This window comes from Bombina bombina, chromosome 3 (genome assembly GCF_027579735.1).
Source record: "Bombina bombina isolate aBomBom1 chromosome 3, aBomBom1.pri, whole genome shotgun sequence".
Lineage (NCBI taxonomy): Eukaryota > Metazoa > Chordata > Amphibia > Anura > Bombinatoridae > Bombina > Bombina bombina.
In genome coordinates this window covers 624824058-624842362 of record NC_069501.1, presented here as the reverse complement: position 1 = coordinate 624842362, position 18305 = coordinate 624824058, and the positions used below count along the sequence as shown (strand labels likewise).

At 44.0% G+C, this 18305-nt stretch overlaps 1 protein-coding gene and 1 non-coding gene across 4 annotated transcripts in view; both read left to right on the top strand.

Annotated features, from left to right (window-relative positions):
• YARS1 (tyrosyl-tRNA synthetase 1) overlaps positions 1–18305 on the top strand; it is a 203561-nt gene that overhangs the window by 141026 nt on the left and 44230 nt on the right. The window lies entirely within an intron of this gene.
• On the top strand, positions 16975–17090 carry LOC128655101 (U5 spliceosomal RNA). The gene has a single exon (XR_008401659.1). It is a non-coding gene; the product is annotated as a U5 spliceosomal RNA (small nuclear RNA).

Sequence of the window (18305 nt, the reverse complement as noted above, 5' to 3'; positions counted from 1 at the left end):
CTGTTCTCACAAGGGCTGAAGAGTACAGGAAAACTTCAGTTGGGGGAACGGTTTGCAGGCTAAGCTGCATTGAGGTATGTTCAGTCTATTTTTTTCTAGACAGACTGTTAATTCTAGAAAAGGCTGGCAATATCCCCATGAGGGAAGAGTAAGCTGTATTCAGACACTTAGTAGGAATTCTAGCTTGCATTAAGGGCTCATTAGTTACTGGTGACACTGATAGGAAAAAACGTTTTTGTTTATTTATAAAAAATGCAAATATAACGTTTTTTGAGGGACTTTAAGGGGGTCATTGTGGCTTGTTTAAGGGTTTTTAACCCACATGGCTAGTTTAAGAAACACTCTGTTGTGTTTCTTTTAGGCCCCATAACATCGATTGAGGTGGGAGGGGCCTATTTTTGTGCCTCAGTTGCGCAGTTTCTTTTCCTCAGAGACATCCAGCTGCTTCTCCAGAGGTTCCTACTGTGTTTGAGGGCTGTAAAGAAGTTTTTTTTCCCCACAAATCGTACCTAAAGGGCAGGTAGGCGCCACAGCAGAGCTTTTGCAAGGTGCTGAATTTTTTTTTTACCGTTTTTTGACGTTTTGTCAATCCGGTTTTTACATTAAGGGGTTAATTGTTTATTTGCATAGCTGTGCAAAGTTACTAAGGCTTTATGGTGCTACTGTAAAAATTTTGTTGAGTTTACTGCTTTTTTACACTGTTTTGCAGAGTTTGTGCAGCTTTTTTTCTCTTAAAGGCACAGTACCTTTTTTTTTTTCTAAGTGTTATTTGCTTTGATTAAAGTGTTTTCCAAGCTTGCTTGTTACATTACTAGCCTGTTTAACATGTCTGACACCAAGGAAAATCAATGTTCAATGTGTTTAGAAGCCATTGTGGAACCCCCTCTTAGAATGTGTCCCACTTGCACTGATATGTCTATAAAATTATAAAGAGCATATTTTTGCACTTAAAATATTACAATAGATGATTCTCAGACAGAAGAGAATGAGGGTTTGCCAGTAACGCCCGCACAAGTGACGCCAAGTACCTCTAGTGCGTCGAATTCATTTACTTTACAAGCCATGGCCACAGTTATGAATACAACCTTCACAGAGGTTTTATCTAAACTGCCTGGTTTTCAAGGAAAGCGTGACGGCTCTGGGTTAAGAACAAATGCTGAGCCGTCTGACGCTTTAGTAGCCGTATCCGATATACCCTCACAATGTTCTGAAGTAGGGGTAAGGGATTTGTTATCTGAGGGAGAAATTTCTGATTCAGGAAAGACGCTCCCTCAGACCGAATCTGATATGACGGCCTTTAAATTTAAGCTTGAACACCTCCACTTATTGCTCAGGGAGGTATTAGCGACTCTAGATGATTGTGACCCTATAGTGGTCCCAGAGAAATCTTGTAAAATGGACAAACACTAAGAGGTTCCTGTTTACACTGATGTTTTTCCAGTCCCTAAGAGGATTGTGAATATTGTTACTAAGGAGTGGGATAGACCAGGTATTCCGTTCGCTCCCCCTCCTGTTTTTAAGAATGTTTCCCATATCTGACACCATGCGGGACTCGTGGCAGACGGTCCCTAAGGTGGAGGGAGCTATTTCTACTCTTGCTAAGCGTACAACTATACCTATCGAAGACAGTTGTGCTTTCAAAGATCCTATGGATAAAAAATTAGAGGGTCTCCTGAAGAAAATTTTTGTTCAAGGTTTTCTTCTCCAACCTATTGCGTGCATTGTTCCTGTAACTACTGCAGCTGCTTTCTGGTTCGAGGCTCTAGAAGAGTCTCTTCAGATGGAGACTCCATTAGAGGGTATTATGGATAGAATTAATTAGAATTGGCTAATTCTTTCATTACAGATGCCGCTTTCCAACTGGCTAAATTAGCGGCAAAGAATTCAGGTTTTGCCATTTTAGCACGCAGGGTGTTATGGCTTAAGTCCTGGCCTGCTGATGTGTCATCAAAATCTAAACTTATGAACATCCCTTTCAAAGGAAAGACCCTATTTGGGCCTGAACTGAAAGAGATTATTTCAGACATCACTGGAGGGAAAGGCCATGCCCTCCCTCAGGATAAAACAAATAAAATGAGGACCAAACAAAATAATTTCCGTTCCTTTCGGAACTTCAAGGGTGGTCCCGCTTCAGCTTCCTCTGCTGAAAAGCAAGAGGGGAATTTTGCCCAATCCAAGTCAGTCTGGAGACCTAACCAGGCTTGGAACAATGGTAAACAGGCCAAGAAGCCTGCAGCTGCCTCTAAGACAGCATGAAGGGGTAACCCCCGATCCGGGACCGGATCTAGTAGGGGCAGACTCTCTCTCTTTGATCAGGCTTGGGCAAGAGATATTCACGATTCCTGGGCTTTAGAAATTGTGTCCCAGGGATATCTTCTGGACTCACACGGACATAGTGTTGGCTTTTCTAAGAACTCGCGGGTGGAAGGTGAACAGAAAAAAGAGTTCACTAGTTCCTCTGACAAGAGTTCCATTCCTAGGAACTCTGATAGACTCGGTAGACATGAAAAATTTTCTGACGGAGGTCAGAAAATCAAAGATCTTAACCACTTGCCAAGCACTTCATTCCATTCCTCGGCCATCAGTGGCTCAGTGTATGGAGGTAATTGGACTAATGGTAGCGGCAATGGTCATAGTTCCGTTTTGCTCGCTTACATCTCACACCACTGCAACTGTGCATGCTCAGACAGTGGAATGGGGATTATGCAGATTTATCTCCGCAGATAGATCTGGATCTAGAGACCAGAGACTCTCTTCATTGGTGGTTGTCGCAGGATCATCTGTCCCAGGGAATGTGCTTCCGCAGGCCAGCATGGGTCATAATGACGACGGACGCCAGCCTCTTGGGCTGGGGTGCAGTCTGGAATTCCCTGAAGGCTCAGGGTGTGTGGACTCAGGAGGAGTCCCTACTACCAATAAATATTCTGGAACTGAGAGCGATATTCAATGCGCTTCAAGCGTGGCCTCAGCTGGCTTCGGCCAAATTCATAAGATTCCAGTCGGACAATATCACGACTGTAGCATATATCAATCATCAAAGGGGAACAAAGAGTTCTCTAGCAATGATAGAGGTTTCCAAAATAATTCGATGGGCAGAGACTCACTCTTGCCATCTATCAGCAATATATATCCCAGGAGTGGAGAACTGGGAAGCGGATTTTCTAAGTCGTCAGACTTTTCATCCGGGGGAGTGGGAGCTCCATCCGGAGGTGTTTTGCAAAATTGATTCATCAATGGGGCACACCGGAATTGGATCTGATGGCATCTCGTCAGAATGCCAAACCTCCTTGTTACAGGTCCAGGTCAAGGGATCCTCAAGCAGTATTGATAGATGCTCTAGCAGTACCATGGTCGTTCAACCTGGCTTATGTGTTTCCTCCTTTTACTTTCCTACCTCGTCTGATTGCCAGAATCAAACAGGAGAGGGCTTCGGTAATCTTGATAGCGCCTGCGTGGCCACACAGGACTTGGTATGCAGACCTGGTGGAAATGTCATCTCTGCCACCGCGGAAACTGCCACTGAGACAGGACCTTCTCATTCAGGGTCCGTTCCAACATCCAAATCTAGTTTCTCTGCAGCTGACTGCCTGGAGATTGAACGCTTGATTTTATCTAAGCGGGGATTCTCTGAGTCGGTCATTTGATACCTTGATTCAGGCTCGAAAGCCTGTCACTAGGAAAATTTGCCATAAGATATGGCGTAAATATCTTTATTGGTGCAAATCCAAAGGCTACTCATGGAGTAAGATCAGGATTCCTAGGATTTTGTCCTTTCTCCAAGAAGGATTGGAGAAGGGGTTATCAGCTAGTTCCTTAAAAGGACAGATTTCTGCTTTGTCAATCTTACTACACAAGCGTCTGGCAGATGTCCCAGACTTTCAGTCGTTTTGTCAGGCTTTGGTTAGAATTAAGCCTATGTTTAAACCTGTTGCTCTGCCATGGAGTTTGAATTTAGTTCTTCATTTTCTTCAAGGGGTTCCATTTGAACCCATGCATTCCATAGATATTAAACTTCTATCTTGGAAAGTTCTGTTTAGTTGCTATCTCTTCTGCTCGAAGAGTTTCTGAGCTATCTGCGTTACAATGCGACTCGCCTTATCTTATATTCCATTCTGATAAGGTGGTTTTCTGTACTAAACCTGGATTCCTTCCTAAGGTTGTTTCAAATAAGAATATTAATCAGGAAATTGTTGTTCCTTCTCTGTGTCCTAACCCTTCTTCTAAGAAGGAGCGTCTGTTATATAACTTGGACGTGGTTCGTGCCTTGAAGTTTTACTTGCAAGCGACTAAGGATTTCCGTCAAACATCTTCTCTGTTTGTTGTCTATTCTGGAAAGCGTAGAGGTCAAAAAGCTACGGCTACCTCTTTCTTTTTGGCTGAAAAGCATCATCCGTTTGGCATACGAGACTGCTGGACAGCAGCCTCCTGAAAAAATTACAGCTCATTCTACTAGAGCGGTGGCTTCCACATGGGCTTTTAAAAACGATGCTTCTGTTGAACAGATTTGTAAGGCTGTGACTTGGTCTTCCCTTCATACCTTTTCCAAATTTTACAAATTTGATATGTTTGCTTCTTCTGAGGCTATTTTTGGGAGAAAAGTTCTTCAAGCAGTGGTGCCTTCTGTTTAGGTATCTGTCTTGTCCCTCCCGTTCATCCGTGTCCTGTAGTTTTGGTATTGTATCCCACAAGTAAAGGATGAATCCGTGGACTCGTCTTATCTTATAGAAGAAAAAGAAATTTATGCTTACCTGATAAATTGATTTCTTCTAAGATACGACGAGTCCACGGCCCTCCTTGTCAATTTAAGACAGATTATATTTTTTTGTTTAAAACTTCAGTCACCTCTGCACCTTTTAGTTTCTCCTTTTTCTTCCTATACCTTCGGTCGAATGACTGGGGGGGGGTGGAATCAAGGGAGGAGCTATATAGACAGCTCTGCTGTGGTGCTCTTTGCCACTTCCTGTTAGCAGGAGGATAATATCCTACAAGTAAAGGATGAATCCGTGGACTCGTCGTATCTTAGAAGAAATCAATTTATCAGGTAAGCATAAATTTCCTTTTCTTTTATATAGGTGTCGAGAGTCCACAAGCTAGTTACTGATGGGATATACATTCCTAGCAAGAGGGGGCAAAGTTTTCAAAACCTCAAATGCCTATAAATACACCCCCCACTTTACTCATAACTCAGTTTTAAAAACTTTGCCTCCTTAGGAGGTGGCAGAATCCAACTCTTCTCTAATTACAGCAATTCATATAGCAAGTGTAGAAAATTGGGAAGCGGATTATCTCAGCCGTCAGATTTTACATCCGGGGAGTGGTCTCTCCATCCAGATGTGTTCTATCAGATGTTGGGGTCTTCCAGACATAGATCTGATGGTCTCTCATCTAAACAAGAAACTTCCCAGATACCTCTCCAGGTCCAGGGATCCTTAGGCGGAATTGATGGATGCTCTAGCAGTTCCATGGTTTTACCAACCTGCTTACATTTTTACATCTATGGTTCTTTTTCCAAGAGTGATCTCAAAGATCATAATGGAACAATCTTATGTGTTTCTGATAGCACTAGCATGGCCTCACAGGTTCTAGTATGTGGACCTTGTTCTAGACTGAGACGAGAAGTGCAAAAATAATCACACCTTTATTAATAACAAAAAATAATAAAAAGTCCACTAGTCAATAACAAGCCAGGAATCAAAACTAGAGCTGGTAGTCAGACGAGCCGAGTCAGGAGCCAAAGCGAGTAGTCAGACGAGCCGGAATCAGGAACAAGGAGAACAGCGGAGTCAGGAACAAGCCAGGGATCAGGAACCAGGAGGGACGTCAGAAAGCCAGGTAATACACAGGAGCTCTCACAAACAGGTCTGAGACAACGCAAGGGCAAAGCATACTGAACAAAGGCCCTTTAAATAATAAGTGATGACATCACAATTCTGAGACTGCATCCTGTCTCACATGATGATGTAAACCAGTCTGGCCATAAAAGGAAGTACAGGAAGTGAGCAGCATCTCCCAGAATGCACCAAAGTCAGCAAGAGAGGTGAGTAAAATTGCTGCCAGCAGCACATGGCAAAGAAGGCAGGAAAAAACCCTGACAGTACCCTCCCCTCAACGACCCCCGCGGGAGGACAAAAGGCTTATTGGGGAAACGGGCATGGAAGGCACGGAGGAGGGCGGGAGCATGAACATCAGAGGAGGGAACCCATGAACGCTCCTCCGGACCGTAGCCCCTCCAATGAACCAAATACTGTACGCGGCCCCTGGACATACGAGAGTCAATAATGCTGCTGACATCATACTCCTCATGGTTGTCAACAAAGATAGGACGGGGATGAGGCAACACAGTGGTAAACCGATTACAAACCAATGGTTTCAAGAGGGAGTCATGAAAAACATTGGAGATGCGCATTGCAGGAGGAAGGTCAAGAGCGTAGGCCACAGGATTGACCCGTCGGAGAATTCGAAAAGGACCAACATAAAGGGGAGCCAGTTTATTGGAAGGCACACGAAGGTTCAAGTCGCGGGAGGACAGCCAAACTCTCTCACCAACCTGTTAGGAAGGTGCGGGCAGACGCCTACGATCAGCCTGGAACTTTTGGCGCTGCATAGAACGATGAAGGCAATCCTGAATTTGCACCCACGTGGAACGGAGTTGCCGGAGATGCTCCTCCAAAGCCAGAATACACTGAGACATGAATGAATCGGGCAACAAGGATGGTTGAAACCCATAATTCGCCATGAACGGGGATAACTTGGAGGAAGCATTAATTGCACTATTAAGAGCAAACTCTGCCCAAGGTAACAGTTCAGACCAATTATTGTGGTGATCTGAGACATAGCAACGGAGGAACTGTTCCAGAGCTTGATTAGACCGTTCCGCAGCCCCATTGGATTGAGGGTGATATGCCGAGGAGAAGGAGAGCTGGATCCCCATTTGAGCACAAAAGGAACGCCAAAATCTGGAGACAAACTGGCTACCCCGGTCCGACACTATCTCCTTGGGTAACCCATGTAAACGGAAGACCTCACGGGCAAAAATTGAAGCAAGCTCCTGAGCGGTAGGCAACTTCTTCAAGGGAATGCAATGTGACATTTTAGAAAAACGGTCAACCACCATAAGGATAATAGTATTGCCATTGGAAACAGGGAGCTCGACATTGAAGTCCATGGAAAGATGTGTCCAAGGACGCTCACCATTAGCAATAGGTTGAAGAAGACCCACAGGAAGACGTCGGAGTCTTATTCTGTGCACAAACTGAACAGGAGGCAACATACGCAGCAACATCAGAACAAAGACCTGGTCACCAGAATTGTCGAGTGACAGACCAAATCATTTGGTTCTTGCCTGGGTGACCTGCGGCTTTAGGATAGTGGTAAGTGTGCAAAAGTTTAGTTCGAAGAGTCTTGGGAACAAAACACTTACCACTAGGTTTCTCAGGAGGTGCATTGGTTTGTGCAGCCAGGATCTCCTCCCCCAAGGGAGAAGTGAAATTAGTACGTATGGTAGCCAAAATATGGTCAGGAGGTATAACTGGAGTAGGTACAGACTCCTCCTTGGACAGAGGTGAAAATTGTCGAGAGAGGGCATCAGCTCTAACATTCTTACTACCAGGCAGGTAGGAGACCACATAATTAAACCGAGACAAAAATAGGGCCCACCTGGCCTGTCGGGGCGACAAACGTTTTGCTTCAGATAGATAAGTTAAATTCTTGTGGTCCGTAAGAATGAGCACTGGCACGCTAGTACCTTTGAGAAGATGCCTCCATTCCTTGAGTGCCAAAATTATGGCCAGTAATTCCCTGTCGCCAATTTCATAATTGCTCTCCGCTGGAGACAATTTCTTAGAGAAGAAACCACACGGATGCAAGAAACCGTCAGGTGTAGGACGTTGAGACAAGAGGGCACCTACTCCAGTCTCAGACGCATCAACCTCAAGAACGAAAGGCAGGACAGGGTTAGGATGAGCCAGAACTGGAGCGGCAGCAAAGGCATTCTTAAGACTATCAAAGGCCTTAATGGCAGTAGGTGACCAATGGAGTGGATCATTCTCTTTACGGGTCATGTCTGTGATAGGTTTGACCAAGGTGAAAAGTTTTTAATAAACTTTCTATAGTAATTGGCAAACCCCAAAAAACATTGAATAGACCGAAGACCAACTGGGCGAGGCCACTGCAGATAACTAGATAAAGGTTTCTCCTTTAGCGGTTCTGGGGACAAGGATAAACCACCTAAGGTCTGCCCCCGACAGGACCTTAGGTGTGAGCGTTTCCCGGCCGTGTAGGACAAGACTTCAAAAGGTGGCCCTGTAACCCACAATAGAGGCAGAGCCCCTCCCACCTCCTAAAGGCCCTCTCCGCCGTGGAGAGACGTGTGAATCCCAACTGCATCGGCTCAGCAGTACCTGGTGACTCGGGACCAGGAGGCATGGGAGGAGAGGGAGGCATGGGTGGGAACGAACACGTAGGAGACAACGGTTCAGGAGGCTTCCGCAAGCGCTCCTTGAAAGAAGGCCTCTCACTTAGTCTGTCAATTAGGATCAAAAAAGACACCAATGCCTCGAGATCTTCTGGTAAATCTCTGGCAGCAACTTCGTCTTTAATCGCATCAGAGAGCCCATGAAAGAAGGCGGCAACAAGGGCTTCATTGTTCCAGCCTACCTCTGCTGCAATCATACGGAACTCAATGGCATACTGAGCAACAGATCTTGTACCTTGCAGAATGGACATGAGTCGTTTAGCAGCAGAGGAGGAACGAGCCGGAACATCAAATACCCTTCAAAAGGAGGCCACAAATTCAGGGTAATTTGAAATCACAGGTTTATTAGTCTCCCACAAGGGATTAGCCCAGGCAAGAGCTGTGTCAGAGAGTAACGAGATGAGAAATCACACCTTAGCTCTGTCAGAGAGAAATGCCTGAGGTAACATCTCAAAGTAAATGCCCACCTGGTTCAAAAACCCTCTGCACTGATTAGGATCGCCTCCATATCGCTGAGGTAGAGGTGCAGAACCGGACAAGCTCCTGGTAGGACTAGGTGCATCAGTGGAAACAGTAACAGCCATAACTTGCTGGACACTTTGGTCCAAATGTGCAGTGCGAGTCAGCAGGGTTTGCAGGGCTAGTGCAAATTGATCCAAGCGGTGATCCTGTTCATCCATCCTGGAAATTATGGCAGGTAAAGGTGGATTATTAGCACCATCAGGATTCATGGCCCTTGCGTAATGTCAGGGTGCCAGGAATCGGACTGAGACGAGAAGTGCAAAAATAATCACACCTTTATTAATAACAAAAAATAATAAAAAGTCCACAAGTCAATAACAAGCCAGGAATCAAAACCAGAGCTGGTAGTCAGACGAGCCGAGTCAGGAGCCAAAGCGAGTAGTCAGACGAGCCGGAATCAGGAACAAGGAGAACAGCGGAGTCAGGAAAAAGCCAGGGATTAGGAACCAGGAGGGACGTCAGACAGCCAGGTAATACACAGGAGCTCTCACAAACAGGTCTGAGACAACGCAAGGGCAAAGCATACTGAACAGAGGCCCTTTAAATAATAAATGATGACATCACAATTCTGAGACTGCATCCTGTCTCAAATGGATTATGTAAACCAGTCTAGCCATAAAAGGAAGTACAGGAAGTGAGCAGCATCTCCCAGAATGCACCAAAGTCAGCAAGAGAGGTGAGTAAAATGGCTGCCAGCAGCACATGGCAAACAAGGCAGGAAAAAACCCTGACAACCGCCCATAGACAAGAAAAAAATTAGCGGGGGCTGTGGACTCTCCCTATCATGAAGGAAAGCAAAAATTATGTTTTCCTTCCTAACGCCTAGATTTAGAGTTCTGCGTTAGCCGTCAAAACCAGCGTTAGGGGGTCCGCTGGTATTTAGAGTCAGTCAGGAAAGGGTCTAACGCTCACTTTCCAGCCGCGACTTTTCCATACCGCAGATCCCCCTACGCCAATTGCCTAGCCTATCTTTTCAATGGGATCTTTCTAACGCTGGTATTTAGAGTCTTGGCTGAAGTGAGCGTTAGAAATCTAACGACAAGACTCCAGCCGCAGAGAAAAGCCAGGAGTTAAGAGCTTTCTGGGCTAACGCCGGTTCATAAAGCTCTTAACTACTGTGCTCTAAAGTACACTAACACCCATAAACTACCTATCTACCCCTAAACCGAGGCCCCCCACATCGCTGCCACTCTAATAATTTTTTTTAACCCCTAATCTGCCGACCGCACACCGCTGCAACCTACATTATCCCTATGTACCCCTAATCTGCTGCCTCTAACACCGCCGACCCCTACATAATATTTATTAACCCCTAATCTCCCCCCCCCCCCCCCCCCCAACGTCGCTGCTACCTTACCTACAATTATTAACCCCTAATCTGCCGACCGGACCTCACCGCTACTCTAATAAATGTATTAACCCCTAAAGCTAAGTCTAACCCTAACACCCCCCTAAGTTAAATATAATTTTTATCTAACGAAATAAAATAAATCTTATTAAATAAATTAATCCTATTTAAAGCAAAATGCTTACCTGTAAAATAAACCCTAATATAGCTACAATATAAATAATAATTATATTGTAGCTATTTTAGGATTAATATTTATTTTACAGGCAACTTTGTATTTATTTTAACCAGGTACAATAGCTATTAAATAGTTAATAACTATTTTTAATAGCTACCTAGTTAAAATAATTACAAAAGTACCTGTAAAATAAATCCTAACCTAAGTTACAATTAAACCTAACACTACACTATCAATAAATTAATTAAATAAACTACCTACAATTATATACAATTAAACCTAACACTACACTATCAATAAATAAATTAAATACAAATACCTACAAATAAATACACTAACTAAAGTACAAAAAATAAAAAAAAAGAACTGTTACAAAAAATGAAAAAATTATTTACAAACATTATAAAAATATTACAACAATTTTAAGCTAATTACACCTACTCAGCCCCCTAATAAAATAACAAAGCCCCCCAAAATAAAAAAATGCCCTACCCTATTCTAAAATAAAAATTGAAAAGCTCTTTTACCTTACCAGCCCTTAAAAGGGCCTTTTGCGGGGCATGCCCCAAAGAATTCTGCTCTTTTGCCTGTAAAAAAAACATACAATACCCCCCTCCCAACATTACAACCCACCACCCACATACCCCTAATCTAACCCAAACCCCCCTTAAATAAACCTAACACTAAGCCCCTGAAGATCTTCCTACCTTGTCTTCACCACGCTGGGTATCACCAATCCGTCCAGAAGACTTCATCCTATCCGGGGCTGAAGAGGTCCATCATCCGGCTGAAGTCTTCATCCAAGCGGAGGCTGAAGAGGTCCATCATCCGGCTGAAGTCTTCTATCAAGCGGCATCTTCAATCTTCTTTCTTCCGGATCCATCTTCATCCCGCCGATGCGGAACATCCATCCTGGCAGACGACTTCCCGACGAATGACTGTTCCTTTAAGGCAGTGATTTGCAACCTTTTTTTTTTGCTGTGGCACACTTTTTTTACATTAAAAAATCCTTTGGCACACCACCATCGCAAAATTTTACAAAATCACACATTGTAGCCTAATACAGGATATATATACAGTGTGTATATATATATATATATATATATACACACACTGTACTGTGTATATAATGATTGTCTGTGAATGAATGTCAATGTCATGGTTGTAAATGATGCCTGATGAGCCTGTCACATACCTCCCAATATTTCAAAATTTGAAAGAGGGACACCCCCGCACAGTTGTCAGTCTGCCGCGGCACACCTGAGGATCTCTCACGGCACACTGGTTGAAAAAACACTGCTTTAAGGGACGTCATCCAAGATGGCGTCCCTCGAATACCGATTGGCTGATAAGATTCTATCAGCCAATCGGAATTAAGGTAGGAAAATTCTGATTGGCTGATGGAATCAGCCAATCAGATTCAAGTTCAATCCGATTGGCTGATCCAATCAGCCAATCAGATTGAGCTCGCATTCTATTGGCTGATCGGAACAGCCAATAGAATGCAAGCTCAATCTGATTGGCTGATTGGATCAGCCAATCGGATTGAACTTGAATCTAATTGGCTGATTCCATCAGCCAATCAGAATTTTCCTACCTTAATTCCGATTGGCTGATAGAATCCTATCAGCCAATCGGAATTTGAGGGACGCCATCTTGGATGACGTCCCTTAAAGGAACCGTCATTCGTCGGGAAGTTGTTGGCCAGGATGGATGTTCCGCGTCGGCGGGATGAAGATGGATCCGGAAGAAAGAAGATTGAAGATGCCGCTTGATAGAAGACTTCAGCCGGATAATGGACCTCTTCAGCCCCCGCTTGGATAAAGACTTCAGCCGGATGATGGACCTCTTCAGCCCCGGATAGGATGAAGACTTCGGACCCTCTTCTGGACGGATCTGTGATACCCGGCGTGGTGAAGACAAGTTAGGAAGATCTTCAGAGGCTTAGTGTTAGGTTTATTTAAGGGGGGTTTGGGTTAGATTAGGGGTATGTGGGTGGTGGGTTGTAATGTTTGGGGGGGTATTGTATGTTTTTTTTACAGGCAAAAGAGCAGAATTCTTTGGGGCATGCCCCGCAAAAGGCCCTTTTAAGGGCTGGTAAGGTAAAAGAGCTTTTCAATTTTTATTTTAGAATAGGGTAGGGCATTTTTTTTATTTTGGGGGGCTTTGTTACTTTATTAGGGGGCTTAGAGTAGGTGTAATTAGCTTAAAATTGTTGTAATATTTTTATAATGTTTGTAAATTATTTTTTTATTTTTTGTAACAGTTCTTTTTTTATTTTTTGTACTTTAGTTAGTGTATTTATTTGTAGGTATTTGTATTTAATTTATTTATTGATAGTGTAGTGTTAGGTTTAATTGTAGATAATTGTAGGTAGTTTATTTAATTAATTTATTGATAGTGTAGTGTTAGGTTTAATTGTAACTTAGGTTAGGATTTATTTTACAGGTACTTTTGTAATTATTTTAACTAGGTAGCTATTAAATAGTTATTAACTATTTAATAGCTATTGTACCTGGTTAAAATAAATACAAAGTTGCCTGTAAAATAAATATTAATCCTAAAATAGCTACAATATAATTATTATTTATATTGTAGCTATATTAGGGTTTATTTTACAGGTAAGTATTTAGCTTTAGGTGTGCTAGCTGGAGGCGCTGGTTCAGCTTGTATCAGTCGTTGGTATCTTCCTTTTCTTCCTCGGTTGTATAACTCTAGTTGCAAAATAGTGGTGCTGAAATATCAGACAATACACCATACAAAGGTGAATATCTACTCACAGTGTATATTGCAGGTTACCGGCTCCTTCCCAATATGAAAAATGAAAAGACAATATCATATTGGGAAGGAGCCGGTAACCTGCAATATACACTGTGAGTAGATATTCACCTTTGTATGGTGTATTGTCTGATATTTCAGCACCACTATTTTGCACCTAGAGTTATACAACCGAGGAAGGAAAGGAAGACACCAACGACTGATATAAGTTTGCACTAAGCTGAACCAGCGCCTCCAACTAGCACACCTGATCTATTCACACAGACCTTGGGAGAGACTGTGGGACGGCTGCGGTTCACCAGAAGGGGAAAGTATTAACACATATTATACACCTGTTTGCATGTATTTAGCTTTAAATAGGATTAATTTATTTAATAAGATTTATTTTATTTCGTTAGATAAAAAATTATATTTAACTTAGGGGGGTGTTAGGGTTAGACTTAGCTTTAGGGGTTAATACATTTATTAGAGTAGCGGTGAGGTCCGGTCGGCAGATTAGGGGTTAATAAGTGTAGGTAGGTGGCGACGTTGGGGGGGGGGGGGCAGATTAGGGGTTAATAAAAATAATATAGGGGTCGGCGGGGGTTAGGGGCAGCAGATTAGGGGTTCATAGGGATAACGTAAATTGCGGCGGTGTAAGGAGCGGCAGATTAGGGGTTAATAGTATAATGCAGGGGTCAGCTATAGCGGGGGGCGGCAGATTAGGGGTTAATAAGTGTAAGGTTAGGGGTGTTTAGACTCGGGGTACATGTTAGGGTGTTAGGTGCAGACTTAGAAAGTGTTTCCCCATAGGAAACAATGGGGCTGCGTTAGGAGCTGAACGCTGCTTTTTTGCAGGTGTTAGGTTTTTTTCAGCTCAAACGGCCCCATTGTTTCCTATGGGGGAATCGTGCACAAGCACGTTTTTGAAGCTGGCCGCCTCCGTAAGCACCGCTGGTATTGAGAGTTGCAGTGGCGGTAAATATGCCTGTACGCTCCCTTTTTGGAGCCTAACACAGCCCTTCTGTGAACTCTAAATACCAGCGGTATTTAAAAGGTGCGGGGGGGGGGAAAAGCACGCGTAGCTAACGCACCCCTTTGGCCGCAGAACTCTAAATCTAGCCGTAAGATAGGGAGAGTCCACGGCTTCATTCCTTACTGTTGGGAAAACTACACCCAAGCTCCAGAGGACACTGAATGAATAACTGACAAAAGGCAAAGAATGACTGGGGTAATAAGGAAGTGGGAGGGATATTTAAGCCTTTGGCTGGGGTGTCTTTGCCTCTTCCTGGTGGCCAGGTGTTGTATTTCCCAACAGTAAGGAATGAAGCCATGGACTCTTCCTAGCTTAGGAAGGAAACCTATATTTCATGGTGTTCCACTCATGATTATTCTTGGCATTCTTTTAGAATTCCCAGGATTCTACAGTTTCTTCAGGATGGTTTGGATAAAGGTTTGTCTGCCAATACTTTGAAAGGACAAATCTCTGCTCTGTTTTATTTCACAGAAAGATTGCTAATCTTCATGATGTTCACTGTTTTGTACAGGCTTTGACTCATATCAAACTTGTTATTAAATCGATCTCTCCTCCTTGGAGTCTAAATTTGGTATAAAAGACTTTGCAGGCTCCTCCTTTTGAGCCTATGCATTCTTTGGACATTAAACTAAACTACTTTCTTGGAAAGTGTTATTTTTCTTCTTAAACGGGGAGAGTCCACAGCTGCATTCATTACTTTTGGGAATTCAGAACCAGGCCACCAGGAGGAGGCAAAGACACCCTAGCCAAAGGCTTAAATAGCTCCCCCACTTCCCTCATCCCCCAGTGATTCTTTGCCTTTCGTCACAGGAGGTTGGCAGAGAAGTGTTGGAAGAGTAAAGCTAGTCTCTTATGTAGGGTAGTACTCTTCAAAATGGGACTGGAGTTTTAAGTAATCCTGTCAGCCTCTCAGTGAGAGCATGGATAAAGGTTAGAGTCTGGAGATGCAGGGAGAGTCTTTCTGCAAAACCATCCCGACTCATGTTGTCAACGCTGATTGCCAAAGAGCTGTTGAGTTTCGCTGCCTGCTTTCTTCACTCAAGTCCATGTCAGTAGCAAGGCTACTATCTGTCACAATTGAAGGGCCATGTTCCTGTTCCACGGCATAGATTCCGGTAAGATTGTTTCATTTTACTTTGATGTGTGATGAAGAAGTCAGGGTCTCAGTGGGACTCCTTTATCTTTATGGAATCTAGGGTTAATATCTCCTGAGGGGGGATTATTGAACAGGGGTGACTTTAATCATGTTTATGTGATTCTGTCTGCTAATGTGTAGTGATGCTTGGGCTTGTGGCTATATCGGAACATAACAGCATTTTTTGTCAGGTTTTGCGGCCCTTGTCGCTCTTTTTTCTGGCCTCCACGGTATACCTTGTGACTAGGTGTGGTCACGTTTTGTTCTCCATTTCCGTATTCCTGACCGCGTGGCGACGGAGACAGTCTGTTTTCCTAGTTGTCTGGGTCATAGGAGATGGCGAGTCCCCCAGCCATTGGGGGTGTAAGGTGCCATTTTTATTTTTCTATCCATAATTTCTATCCAAGTTATGGAGGATTCTGATTTTTTGGAGACGGATGTCTCTGATTCAGATTCTACTTCTTACGAAGAGTATGAAATGGCCCGGGTAATCCATGCCCATCAGTTATGTTCTGCATGCCGCTTTAGAGTGCTCTTTTCTCTCGAAACAGGGAACTTAGACTCTGTCGAGCCATCTGCCCCTAGAGATCCCATATCCCATGAGGCGCGTACCCTAGAACCTTCTTTGGCTACGCAAGCAGGTGTCCCTAATGCCGTTACCCCTCATCTGGAAGGCGGCTTATTTCCTCCAGAGGTTACGGCACGATTCCGCATGGCGCATTTACATCTCCCAGGGAGGGAGGTGTTGCTGAGATACTGTCCGTTCTGTTAACCAGGGCTCGTCAGGCATGGGATCGTCTGGGTCAGATCAGCCCTCTGGGGAAGCGATTTCTCCTGAGGCTTCAGGGGCCCAACCCTCAGGGTCGTCAGTTGTCCCGGCGGAGGTAAGTCTTGCTTTTGGTTATAGACTGGTGCCCTTTCGTGTCCTGCTGCGGCATGTTTTGGCAGTGCTGGAGGATCCCAGTCCTGATGGGTTGAGGGATCCTCAGTCTTTTGCTCCGTACGGCAAGCTAGGTTAGACATGTGGGGATGAAGTTAATCTTCTTTTCTGCAATTTACTTTTATTTTGGGGTATCTTATTCCAGTTCTGAGCTTCAGAAGAATGGAGCCTCTGATTGGCTGGTCCTGTTAGTGTGCCCATTTTTCTTGGGCGTTCACCTGCGGGTGCTGCCCTCTTTTCTTTGATCCGGTTAGGATGTATTTTATTTCCTTTTAAGAAGCTCATGTCTGTTATATTTTTTCCGTTGGGAAACATTTATGCTCTGGAATTCGATACTAGTGGTCGCTTGGGCACTTCTGCTGAAGTTGCATGTTAAGGTGTTAGTACATTGTTATATCTATACATCCTTTTGTCGATCCCTACTGGGGTTTCGATTTTTCTGTGGCCTGGGTCAGTTATAGAGTGCCCTATGTAGCAGGCTGGTACTGGTTTCTGTTCCTTAAGGTCTAAATTATCCACATGGTGCCGGTGTAACTGGCTGACCTGGTTGGGTGGTGAGTTGCTCACTCGGATGAGGAGTTTGTTATACTCTGGTTTCCCTTCAGATAGAATAAATATTTTGCCTTTTTCTAAAGATTTCCGTGGAGAGGAACAACCATGAGTTTTCAATATTTTTTTGAGGCTCTACCCCATGCAGGGCTAGGATGGTGGAGGAGGCCTTTCGTTTCTAGACGTCAGACTGGTTCTCGTTTCTTCTTTTGGGTGGACCATCAGAGGGATTGTACTCACTCCTCATTGTCCTATTCCTGATTGTTGGCGGGGTTCCAGATGCAGATCCTGCTAAAGCTTACTCTGAGGTTTCCGGAGGCCTTTTGGCCTTGGAGCTAGGGTTCTCAATTGGACTGGAGGTTTGGTTGACTCTTTAGACATTTGAGGTACCAGGTTTGGGCGATTTTTATTTTAATCTCCTCTATGGTATTCCTCTTGGTGAGGCCTTGACGACGGTACCTCTACTTTAAGGGGTCGAGGTGACTTGGATTCCTTTTTTCCCCTTCTGGGGCTGGTTGTTGGGTCATCTGTTCTGGAAGTTCGGGCATTTACGGCCTTCTTCTTTCTACTGTTTCTCGTCTGCTCCCATGTTTTTGGGGCTCTGGAATGCGTTTGGCTCAGTTTTTTTTCTGGAGCTGCCCTTACGACGTCTCGGTTTGATCTGTCGCTCGCATGGAATTGTGATGCTCGTTCATCGTTCATTCCTTGAACTGTGAGGGTTTCCGGGAGGTTGCTTCTGAAGGGATTGTTTGGAGACTATATTATCTTCTCAAGCTGGATTATCTAGTTTTTGAGCTCTATTTCTTGGCAGCTGCTTAGTATTTGGACTTGGGATGTTGCCACTTGAGCCTTAGGAGTTATGTTCTCTGGCTCTAGGATGCTTAGTGATCGTCCAGTGTCCAAGGACCTTTGGATGTGCACAAGCAGAAAAGAAAAGTGGCGCTTACCAATCCTGGGGGTCCGTGTGTTAGAGCAGCGTTTCTTCAGCGTTGGCACTAGTCGTGTAATCCAAGCTTCCTCGTCTGGACCCCAGAGAGCACTCCTCCGTTAAAGGCGCAAACAATACTGGATAGGAGCCAAAATACTTCCGGGCATCACAGCAAAGAGCTCAAGCAGCCAAAAGGAACCAAAACAGCCCAAAAGTCGTCATAGATATAAAAAATACAGGTGGCCCTCGTTTTACAACGGTTCATTTTACACCGTTTCAGAATAACAAACTTTTTTTCCAGTCATGTGACTGCTATTGAAAAGAATTGAGAAGCAGTGCATTTATTAAAATAGCTAGTAGGTGTAGCTGTCTGCTTGTGTTACAGCAAAGCCAAGCAAGCTAAAATTAATCAGTTTAACCAGACCTGAGCTATTGAGCA